At 42.9% G+C, this 11,733-nt stretch overlaps 1 long non-coding RNA gene across 1 annotated transcript; it reads left to right on the plus strand.

Moving 5' to 3' along the window:
* Nucleotides 1-8,497: 8,497 nt before the first annotated feature.
* Nucleotides 8,498-11,395, plus strand: LOC125946786 (uncharacterized). Its single transcript, XR_007467879.1, has 3 exons — nucleotides 8,498-8,730; nucleotides 10,353-10,394; nucleotides 11,213-11,395. It is a non-coding gene; the product is annotated as an uncharacterized LOC125946786 (long non-coding RNA).
* The last annotated feature ends 338 nt before the right edge of the window (nucleotides 11,396-11,733 follow it).

Below are 11,733 nucleotides of genomic sequence, written 5' to 3' on the forward strand. Positions count from 1 at the left end.
CTAAATATTGGAAACGTGCTCTTCGCACCCTTGGAACTGTTTGTTGTATAGAGCAGGACCTCCACTCTCCAGTTGGCTTTCTGAAATTGTGTTCTACGGTGTGCCTTCTGCTACTAAAGTATGCCTCTGTATAATGTAATTCTTATCTCATTGAACACGTGCAGAATAGGTTAGTAATTCTTTTCAAGCACCGAATTTGCCATTTTAATGACCATGCAGCAGCCGTCTCAAATATGCCCCAACTCGTAATTCTAAGCTGAAGATGTAATAAATCAGGCCTTTTGGTCCTCTTTAAGGTGGTCCATGGCACTATACACTGCCGAATGTTCTTGATCATTGATCATACGCAATTTCACACGCCTCAAAAGTATACCTGGCAGCATTCCGCGTTTTCTGCTGGCCCTGTTGCAGTAAAGACTCGACTCCTATGACTCGACTACAAAAAGATGTAGTACGTATTGTGCCTGTACTGACCTATTCCAAAGTTTGTTCCATGTGTTTTTAAGCGAAGCTTTATAGGCTCACACGTGTCGGCGTTGGTGTTGGCGGTGTCACGATGAAAAGGGGGCAGATCCTGGCGATAGCGCAGAAAAGGTACGCGCTCAATGGCACATACCGGGGACAAAAAAAAGAGAGAAAGAGAGAGAGAAAAACGAAACAGAACGAGAGAGAGAAAGGAAGAAAGAGAGATATAGAGAGAGAAAGAAAGAAAGAAAAGACAGAAAGTGAGAGTGAGAAAGAGAGAGAAAAAGAGAGATAGAAAGAAATGAAGAGAAATATATATATATATATATATATATATAGATAGATAGATATGTAGATATGTAGGAAGAGAGATAGCGAAATAAAGTCACCACGAAGGTCAGAGAAAGAGAGAAAGAAAAAGAAAGAGAGAAAGAGACAGAGAGAAAGACATGTGGTATGATTAACTCCTATTTATGCCAACCTCCTCGCTTTCTTTTTTCACATTCCTTTCTCTACTTCACCATTGTTTTGTCACCCACATTTCTTTTCTCAGTACATTTTGTCTTGCATATTACTTTTCGAGTACACCAGTACGAAGCTGGTGTACTGGAAGCGGGACCCCGAAGCTGTTCCTGGGAACATTTAATTATTAGCTATATTACACAGATAGATAGATAGATAGATAGATAGATAGATAGATAGATAGATAGATAGATAGATAGATAGATAGATAGATAGATAGATAGATAGATAGATAGATAGATAGATAGATAGATGGCAGGCAGGCAGGCCGGCAGGGCAGACAAGGCAGGGCAGACAGGGCGGGCTGACAGGAAGGCAGGAGGGGCACAACACAACCCGAAAGGTTTATAGAAAAAAAAATTGTCAGTGAAGATCAGGGGAGAGATTAAAATTAGGATTAAGGTTATTCAATCTGCACCAGGTAGACAGAATGAATGGATGGATGGATGGAAAAATTTTATTGAGGTCCACTGTGGCACACTAGTTTCGTAGCCCGAAGTGGGCCGCTCTCACGTTGGGACCGAAAGGCCCAGCCTTTCAGACCGTTGGGCTTCCCATAGCTGTTCATCTAATTTGCGACTGCGTAGAGCTGCGTCGCACCGCTCTTCAGTGTTGTCCTTGTTATTATATAATTTTTACAGCAACGCTATATATGGCTACCCCGGATAATTTTCTGCTTCAGCGCGTTTACACCGTCGCCTCGACATAGAAAAATTGTGGTCTCCAGAGCTAGTGAAATTTTGAGTTTCCGCGCAACAGAATTATATATTTCTCGTATGTTCAAATTACAATCCGATGCTATCATGTCTGCAGGTTGTGTGTGAGTGTGTGTGTGAGCACTTTACTTTGAGAAATTGAATTAGTTCCATACCTCAATTGCGCCAGGCGGAGGGTCTGCTACAATGAGGATATATGATGCACTGCGCCACACCTGCGTGCGCGCGTGACGAACGTGTGCACACGATGTATCTGTCCATTATATCGGCCGCACAGAATCTGCTGCGACCGTAATGGACATTAGGAAACGTGCACCGCGGCGTCCATGCACCAACACAAAGGGCGCGAATGAAGTCGTGGACGCTGCATTGATCTCAACGATGCGAGGCGTTGTGGTGGTGGCGCGTATGAAACGTCGGCAACAGCTTCGCTGTGCATCCGCTTTCAGAGGGGGGAATCTAGGTGCAATTTTTTTAAGACGATAGTCTTTCTTGGGTTATCTAAACGCGAAAATCTGTCCGTCTGTCAGTCGATTCAACCGCCCGGCCAAAACCAAGCGTGAGGAGAGGAGGTGAAGAGAGAGAAAGAAAGAAAGAGAGACGGCCAGAGTGCGAGAGTAATAAAACAAACTTTCTTGGCGAGACGCGATTTGAACCCTGGTACCCACGGTCCAACGACGAGCGTCATAAGCACTATAGGCTATATACCCACGCTTGTAGAACATGCATGTATGGAATCCGTATGATTGCGTTGTATGAACGATGGTAAGAGAACTTGCTATGGGCGAGAGAAAGAGAAAATGAGAGCGAGAAAGAGACATTAAAACAAAGAGAGATAGAAAGAAGGAGAACACAGATAGAGAGAAAGAGAGAAACAGAAAGAAAGAGAGACGGAGAGGTGGGATTTGAGCCAGGGTACTCACGGTCCGAAGGCGAGCGTCATACCCACTACGCTATACACCTACGCTTGCAGAGGTCCGCTGTTTCATCAGATTTCACAAGCGTGGAACTAGCTTCATATTATGAACGCGCGCGCCAACGCTCGCGCCAACGCCCGAGCATTGGCGCGAGCGCGTTTGCACGGTTACGCCGAGGGACGCCGCCACTCTACCCGGGAACGGGCTCCTAAGAGCTGCGCTCTAAAACGGTATAATTATGAGACTAATGAAACTAAATGATTGAAGGTATTTACGTTGCTTACGATGTCAATTGACTTAAGCAAAATTCTTCAACCTAAAACACTAACTTCGCCAGGCTGCTGTTTCAGTATGAGGGACTTCGGATTCTCTGACCTACGTGAATTGTGTGGGTCAGGCTGGGCACTGAAACATGTTTTACGTTCGCTTTCATATTCCTTTAACTTCCCATTTCAATATTTAAATTATAAATAACAGTCATTCAGCCGATAATTTCCTTGGCTTCATTGCCCGTTGGCCTTATATGTTTGCACCTAACAAAAATCAAGTCTATCCGTTCCCCTGCTTCCTCTCATTCTATGTTGAGATAAATGTAGGCCCTCCGCGGTGGCTTAACGGCTACAGTGTGGCGCTGCTAAGATCGAGGTTGCGGGATCGAATCCTTACCGTGCCGGCAGAAACGCCCGCGTGCCGTACATTGGGGGCACGTTAAAGAACCCCTGGTGGTCAAAGTTCATCCGGAGTCCCCCACTATGGCGTGCCTCAATCAAATAGTGGTTTTGGCACGTAAAACCCCAGAATTCTATTCAATAAATGTAATGCATTTTAAACGTTGGTGAGCCTTGTCTGTAGCAAATTACCAGGTTCTCGTTTCTTCAATCCCAATGCGTTTTCTTTTCTCGACTTCTACGGCCTGACTTTTGATTTCCATACAAAAGTGCAGGCATATAGGCTTGGTTGAACGGTAGAAGGTGCCCAGATAGACATGCCATCTTCTCGAAATACTCCATCGTGCCGTTGCGTTGTGATCGGCGTTCGCGTGGCTCTACAGACTTCGCTGTCGTTCTCGTCCTTCCTCCTGTACAACCACTACGGGTGTGATGAGCTGGCATGTGGGCGTGGTCGCTTCTGCTCCCGGTCGACCGGGGGTCCGAAGTTCACAAAGCAAGCTTGCGTGCCATTATGTGCCTGTGACGTGACACGTGGCCTTTCCAGATTCATGTTATACGAAAAATCCTGCAAAAATCATCCACTTTCCTACACCGCCTTCCCTCAAGCGTCTCCCTTTTCCCGGCGTCTTTCACTTCGACGTCATTATCGTGTTCCTCGTCCTATGCGCTCGGCGTGCAAAAGATTAAGGTTGTGTCGCACAGCAAGCGTTGCCTTGTACATGGAGGCGGATAAGAATTTGCCTAATGATGTGAAAGGAGGACCAAGGAGCTGAGCATATAGGTGTTAGCTGAAAACTGTTCAAGACGCAGAATTACAAAACCTACACCGCACAAATTGTCCTTAGCAGTTCGGCTTCCACTGACGAAGCACGAAAGGAAAATAATTACATTAAACGTTTACGTCATCACAATCCAGCACTCCAGATACAAAGCGCCACAATTTTCGTCTTTGTGGCCAAAAATAATTGCCAGCATATTTAGTTATATCGAAATAGGTAAAGAAACATTGCGTAATTACCGCTCGACTTATATGCAGCATCGATCGCTTATAAAAATGACTATTGAAATGTTGTTGGCATATTGTTGAGGAATTGTTGACACAATATCCTTTCAATAATGTCTCAATAGTTATTGAACGTACACAACAATAACTCAACAATAAAGTTGTTGAGCGCTTCACAACAGTAAAGTCATTGACTAATTGTTGTTGACATATTGTTGAATAATGTTGAGTACTATTGAGAATTGTTGAGCAATATTGACATTAAATATATATCTGAAACACACACATGTAGACGTGTATGTGCTTTACACATATATATTGTTTTATTGTTCACTTAATCACCACTAAATATATAGAGTGTCACATAACTTGAACCAAATGTCTATCTCTCGAGTCGTAACTGGGGGAGCTTGTGGCAAGACGACGCTGCCGCAGGCGTTCCGCTTCGTTTGCCCTAAATTCAGGGTCGGCGGCTCTTCGCTGACGTTTCGCCTGGGCTTCGGAAGCCGTCACGCTAGAATCAGCATGCTAGAATCGGACGACAAGCTTCGCTTACTAGAATCGGACGACAAGCTTTGCTTACGTAACATATGCCTTTGCTTACGTAAGATGCTTACGGCGACAAGCTTTGCTTTCAGATATATATTCAATGTCAATATTGTTCAACACTTCTCAATAATACTCAACATTATTCAACAATATGTCAACAACAATTAGTCAATGACTTTACTGTTGTGAAGTGCTCAACAACATTATTGTTGAGGTATTGTTGTGTACGTTCAATAACTATTGAGGAATTATTGAAAGGATATTGTGTCAACAATTCCTCAACAATATGCCAACAACATATCAATAGTCAGTACTCCATTTTCTCGACAGAGGAAGGGCTGTTGATTTTGTCTCTTTGGGTCCCACGTATGACAAGGGCAGTTCAAGGAAGCGTTACAGGTCCCCGTGCCCACAGGGGATATGTGCCATTGAGCTTGGACCCTTTCTGCACTGCCTCCAGGATCGGCCCACATAAAAGGGGTGCCATTGATCTTGGACCCTTTCTGCACTGCCTCCAGGATCGGCCCACTTTATCTGCCCCTGTATCTATCTGCCTTTTGAACGTCGCCATTGGAAATGACAAATAAAACTTCAGCGTAATAGAAGTTACAGCTTGAGTGATATTGTCAAGAAACATTGGGAAGAACTCGCAAGCAATTTTTTTTGTAATTTGTTTGGAGAGTAACTAGCATGTGTAGTAAAGGGTTGGTGCCAGAGACCGCCTTTTTTCAAGTTTGACTGGTTGCTCGGATGATCTCGTTTTGTTCTCGCAACTTGTCATAGTGGTTTTTGATGTGTGGCAAAGCCAGTGTCAAGCAGACACCATTTACTATTTTGTTTGCTCATATGTTTTGTTTATATCAAGTACAATGCATTGCATGTACGGTACGCTATATTGCACTCTACGTCCATGCCACAGTTGTACTCGTGCCTACGGGTGACTAAATTTCATTTTCAACTTGCCGGCATGTTCTCGTTTTGAATGCCCGGATAACAGCTTTGGCTTTTGGCTCAAGGTCACTTGAAGATCGCCGACAACGGGAGCTAAAAGCATTTCATGCTTAAAAGAGTAGGCAACCTTAAACTTTGACTTAGGTGTTTCTTTTTGGCACTCGCATCCCGGCGTTGGTGTTCTGTGCTTTGGTAAGCAGTAATAAGTGATTTCTGATCAATTATAATTATTCCAGACACTTCAGTAACTCAACTTGAACTAAGCTTATGCTTTGATATCATGTCTATAAAGAAACCGATGGATTTTGCACTGTACTACTTTTTTTCTTTTTTTCCTGATTTATTTTTAATCTGGTCTCAGCTAATTAGTTATAATTATCCCAGACACTTCAGCAAGTCAGCTTGCAACAAAACTTATGCTTTGATCTCATATCTATAATGAAAGTCATGAATTCTGAAATGAACCATTTTTTTTCTATTTTTCTGATTTACTTGGATTGCGTCCCTGGTCGTCTCAGCTAATTAATTCTAATTATTTCAGACACTTCAGTAACTCAACTTATAGCTAAACTTATGCTCTGATATCGTATCTATAATGAAATTCGTGAATTTTGTACTGTACTATTTTTTTCGATTTATTTTCACCTCTTGATCATCTCAGGAGGTGAACCAGAAGTACTGTCCAAAGAACAAATGGCACTCGACGCTCCTGCCACTAAAAACTCCCGATACAGCTTTCTATTGCTCAATACGTGCAACATAAAATTGATTTTTTTTCTTTTTCTTTTTTTTTCGAGCGTGAAAGAAGCATGCGAATACACGCAAAATTGCCGCACAACTAGCCGCTCGAGGCACTATGCGTGTATCCGCGGGCTTCTTTCACGCTCGGAAAAACACTTTTATGTACCACGTATTGGGCAACAGAAAGCTGTATCGGGAGTTTTTCCTGTTGCTCTATAATTTTCTGATTGACACTTTTCATCTAAATATAATATCTGAGAAGCTAATTATTTATTATTACTTGGTTAATAATTATTAATTATAATGATTATCTAATTATTTATCTAATGCAAAAAATTGAGTATCTGTAAGCGACGGCAAACAACATTACCTTGGTTCTGTCCAGCTACGTGGCATTTGCATATATTTAAGTGTCGGTGCAAGAAAGTTGGGACACCCTGTATATACTGGGTGTTCAAAATTATAGGCTTTACGAAAATTTTTAAAAATCGCTTGCAGCAGGTAGCATACTTCTTATCGCTTAGCTTGGTTATTCGAAGAAAAGGACATTAGTAACACAAGAAATTGAAACTAATATTCTAATAATTAACAAAAATTGACAAATGAACTTCTTAGTTAATTATTTTACGACACATATTGCAATATATGAATTGTAGCCGGTGAGTTTGCAAGACGCATCCACCTAAAATGAATTTCCAGGATAACACCAGTTTCGAGATATTATTGCCCAAAGTGTGGGACGAAATACATGGGCGTTTTAGTTACTATTGTGCTTCAATGTATAAAACTGCATTTTGGTAACAAAGTAAGTGTAACAACAGTGCATTTTTACGGCGAGTTTGATGGCGCATATTTCCAAACTGGTGTCATTCTGGAAATTCATTCCAAGTGGATACGCCTGACAAGCTCACCGGCTGAAATTCGTAAATCGCAATATGTGTCGTAAAGTAATAAAATAAGAAGCTAATTAGTGATTTCTTGTTAATTAGTTGAATATATGTTTCGATTGCTCGTGCTACTAATGTCCGCCTCATCGATTAACCCAGCTCAATGATAAGAATTATGCTACCTGCCACAGGCGATTTCTAAAAATTCCGTAAGACTTAAAAATGACCACCCTGTATGTATATATATACACAAAATTGGAGCACAAGACAAACGTCCCAACAAGCAGTGACCAATGACCGATGATTGGGAACCTCCTGGATTCCCATCGCCTTCTATTTTAAGTGGCCAGTGCCCTGTCTGTGTCAGAAAACGGCATTGCCTCCATGTTAAATATGGGCAAGATGGTGGGAAAAGTAGTATGTAAGCATAATAAATGAATATGTTTTTTAAAGAGTGCGTTTCGTTTAGTTGTTAGCCCTTAGCGCACAATAGAATGAAACAAGTTTGGGTGATCTCTGCGACGTGGTGTCCATATTTTACATGAAAGCCTAAGTCTATTCTGTAACACGTAGAGACGGGTGCTGGCCAGTGTGCTGGGAAACTGCTTGGCCACCAGGCACAATCTACGCTGTTATACTTTGCCGGTGGCAAATCGTAGCGCAGAAGCACAGGTACAAATGTTTAATCAATGGGACGGCATGCTGTCTACCGTTCGTCATGATGTCAAACTAACAAGCACGAACAGCGACAATTGTGTACGTTACTGGTCCGTAGTTCATTTCGCGCCGGTTGCTTCACGTATTAAAATAAATATTTCTTTTTAATACAAACGATTAAAGCTGTGCGCGCACACAGGGCGCGACATTTGCGACGTTTGAATTTTGCACTATTTCCCGCGCGCTGCGTACGTGACCGGCCGGCGCACTGCGTTACCGCGATAAAGAAAATAGTTCCTCATGGAAGCTAAGCAGAAAACTTTCACACTCTTGCAAACCACAGAAATTGTTAAGAAATACCATTATATTACAAGATTTGTTAATAAATATGGCAATTCATATCTATGAAAGCGTGGATTTGTATGCGCGTTTTTGTGTGAATGCGCGCTTGCGCTGTTGACTCTTTGGCGCATTCCGGAACTTTGTGCGTGCGGCGTATGTGTGCGGGTTGCGTGATGAGTTTGCTGCGTTTTCTGTGCCCTTTGCCTCGCTGTGACATCTTTGGTATATTCCAACTTGTTGCTCGCTCTTTATGGGCTACACGTTGCCTCGAAGATCACCATGATCGCCTCCGACTCAGCCACATCGAAGGTGAGTGAGTGTTTCGAATTCCACTTGCTCGTTCTTTGCGACGCTATCAGCAAAAGTGCGTAGAGAGCCCGTGCGTGTCTTCCACGCGCCTCTGTGCTCGTTTTTCATTGCTAGTACTATCCTTCCGTTGCGAGAACTGGTTGTGCAGCGCTAGATTTGTGATATTGAGCATGAAGTTTTGTCCTGATTTAACTTCACAGCGCGCTTGCGGCGACGTAAAGCAGCTATGTGGAGCCAGCTAAAACGGGGCATGTTGTGCGCGCCACGATTTTTGGTACGGTGTTCCAGCACCGATTGAAATTAGCCTTATTATTGAGCGCTCGTGCTCTGCCGTTTTGGTGGGCAGCTATGTGGAGCCAGCTAAAACAGGGCATGTTGTGCGCGCCACGATGTTTGGTACGGAGTACCAGCACCGATTGAAATTAGCCTTATTAATGAGCGCTCGTGCTTTGCCCTTTTCGTGGAAACAATGCGACGTGAAATAATCCGAACTGTACTGTAATCAAGTATATTTCGTTCGCGCAACGCCGTCCATTGACGTGCATCTACTACATGGCGTGTCGGGATCGGCGAAAATATGCGCGGGGCGTTTTGCCGTTCTAATGTATTCTGCTACGCTGTTCGCTTCAGGATCGAGTGCCCAGAGTCCGCTGACACGCCGTGCGGTAGACACGCGCTGTGGCGCGATAATAATAAAGAATTGCAATGGCGTATATGTGATTCTATGTGATACGTGAGATAAAAAAGGGCTGATGCCAGTGAATGCTGTGAAATCATCAGGTTATGTGTGGTTTGTTTTCCGCCGGTACGCGCGCGGTGAATTTTTTTAACCATTATCTCCCTTCGACGCCATCGAGTACTTCGCGCTAACGCCTTCGCGTAGGCGCTCTATATTCACGGAAAAGGCAGATTCTGTGGGATTCTATGTTCTGCTTTAGTGGGAAGAAACATTCAAAATAATGTCATCGTGTGAAGTTTCAGCCTTTGGCCCTTCAGTAACTGATTGATTTAACCGAGTTCGAAAATCAGTAAAGGAACGAGATGCTTGGGCATATTTGCCGTGTCGTCCCACTGTGCTCCCAGTGGCATGTAAGCGTTATCGACAAATGTCAAAAATTAGCAAGGCTTTTTATGAGATAGAAGCAGACAGCTATGTCAATAAGTTATTTTTGCTTTGAATTCACACACTAAAGAGGAGAGAGAGTTAAAGGGAGCGTATCCTTGTGATCTAAATGACGCTTTGCCATAAGCTTGGAACAATGGTTTGTTGGTGGAGCAGTTCTGTGGAATACTTAGAGAGTAAGCAAACTGCAGTAGCAGCAGTTAGATGGGGAGTAAAAAAATGCAACACAGGTTTTATATGAACGAGCTACCTTTAAGATGTGGCCGCAACAGTTCATGCAGTAGATGAGCAAAAATAATTTTAAAATTTAGGAGAGAAATTAAAAATAAATTATTTGCCCACCTCACACTGCCAGTGGCAAGAGCAGCCATGCTTTAATGTTTTCTATCAGTCATTTATATCCATCCATTTATGTCGGCTTAATCGTCCATGTAGATGTTTTGATTGTTGCTTTTGAGTTATCGTGGCGTCACATTTTAATACTGCCATCTGTTTTCAGAATCAAAATGAGCCTGGAGACGCCACAGCCGGAATGCGAAAGGTGAATTCTTTGGCCATTCATCGTCTAGCGTCACCATGATCAAATGCACTGTTGCCAGGAGAATGTATTGCCGGGAGGTTTTCTCCTTAAGATTTAGTAAAAATGGTAGCATTAAGTGTCTCCTTTGCGATTTTGCATAGCCTTTGATTTGCGAGTTGATTCATTTATTTGATGAGGTGGGCAGTTGGCACACCCTGTCTTTGTGTCTTATGTACACATTCAGCTGAGTAGGTCTGGGACACAGCAAGCGAATCTGATGTGTAGTGGTAATCGCATTAACGTCGACAGTTATCTTCCTGTTTGAGCTGCTACTGCTGCTTGCCAACACAAGCAGCAGTTGCCCACGATGGCGTGAAAGAGGTTCATTGAAGAGTGGCACATACTCTGAGTCACATACCCAGAGATCCAAGCAGGTCCATCAGATGGTTAACCCACTTCCCGTCTACATAGCAGCCCTACCGATTAGGCCATTGACCACCAAGTGACACAAATTGGCTGGAAAATAGTTAAAGACAGACACCCGAAAGAATGTGAAGTATCCTAAAAATGCTACTTGCATTAAAGTTTTCAATGCTTTGGTTTACTTACTATTTTATTTTGTACTGGGTGAATCCTTGTTTTTCTGAAGCACATGGCATCCTAACAGCATAAGCTATGACATTAATTTTAGTTGTTTTTATTAGTGACATTAGTTGACATTTTAGGTCTGGAGCAGGCAGTATTTCTGTGATTTATGCGGAGTGTGGCTGTTGTGTAAATGTGCTTAAAATCCTTAAACTACCTCACTAATATTTACCTAAACGTGCCGTTTCACGTAGGTTGGAGAAGTGCTCATTCAGATGATCCTGGCACAGCTTGCCATGGTGGACCAGGCAAGTTTGCAAGGGCCTTGATTCACCATGTGTTCACAGAGAACCTCATGGGCCACTCACTTCTCGGAAACAACACCACCAATAGGCAAAAAGAGGCTCTTGGCCTTATCAGGGTCAACGCTGTTATAGGCAAGTACCGTACATCCTTTTTCCCATTGCATTTTTGCATTCACATTTTGTACTTGGAATTACCAGCTTGCTATTAGCACAACAAATGACTTTCAAGTAGCCTGTGTCTGCAACTACGTGCTACAATAGCCTACTATTTGGAATGAATGTTCATTTGATCTCAAGTCTCTAACGCCTCCATACTAAAGTGCTAAATTTTAAAAGTAGCCTTAACCGCCAGAAGTGATTGGTGGCTCCAACTGACAAAGTTAGGTGTATTTGCGCATTAGTTGCACTACTTGACTGTCATTGCAATGAACAGTTGCAATGAAGCAACTACCAATCTGTAGTACCAATCT

Source organism: Dermacentor silvarum, chromosome 7, assembly GCF_013339745.2.
Source record: "Dermacentor silvarum isolate Dsil-2018 chromosome 7, BIME_Dsil_1.4, whole genome shotgun sequence".
Lineage (NCBI taxonomy): Eukaryota > Metazoa > Arthropoda > Arachnida > Ixodida > Ixodidae > Dermacentor > Dermacentor silvarum.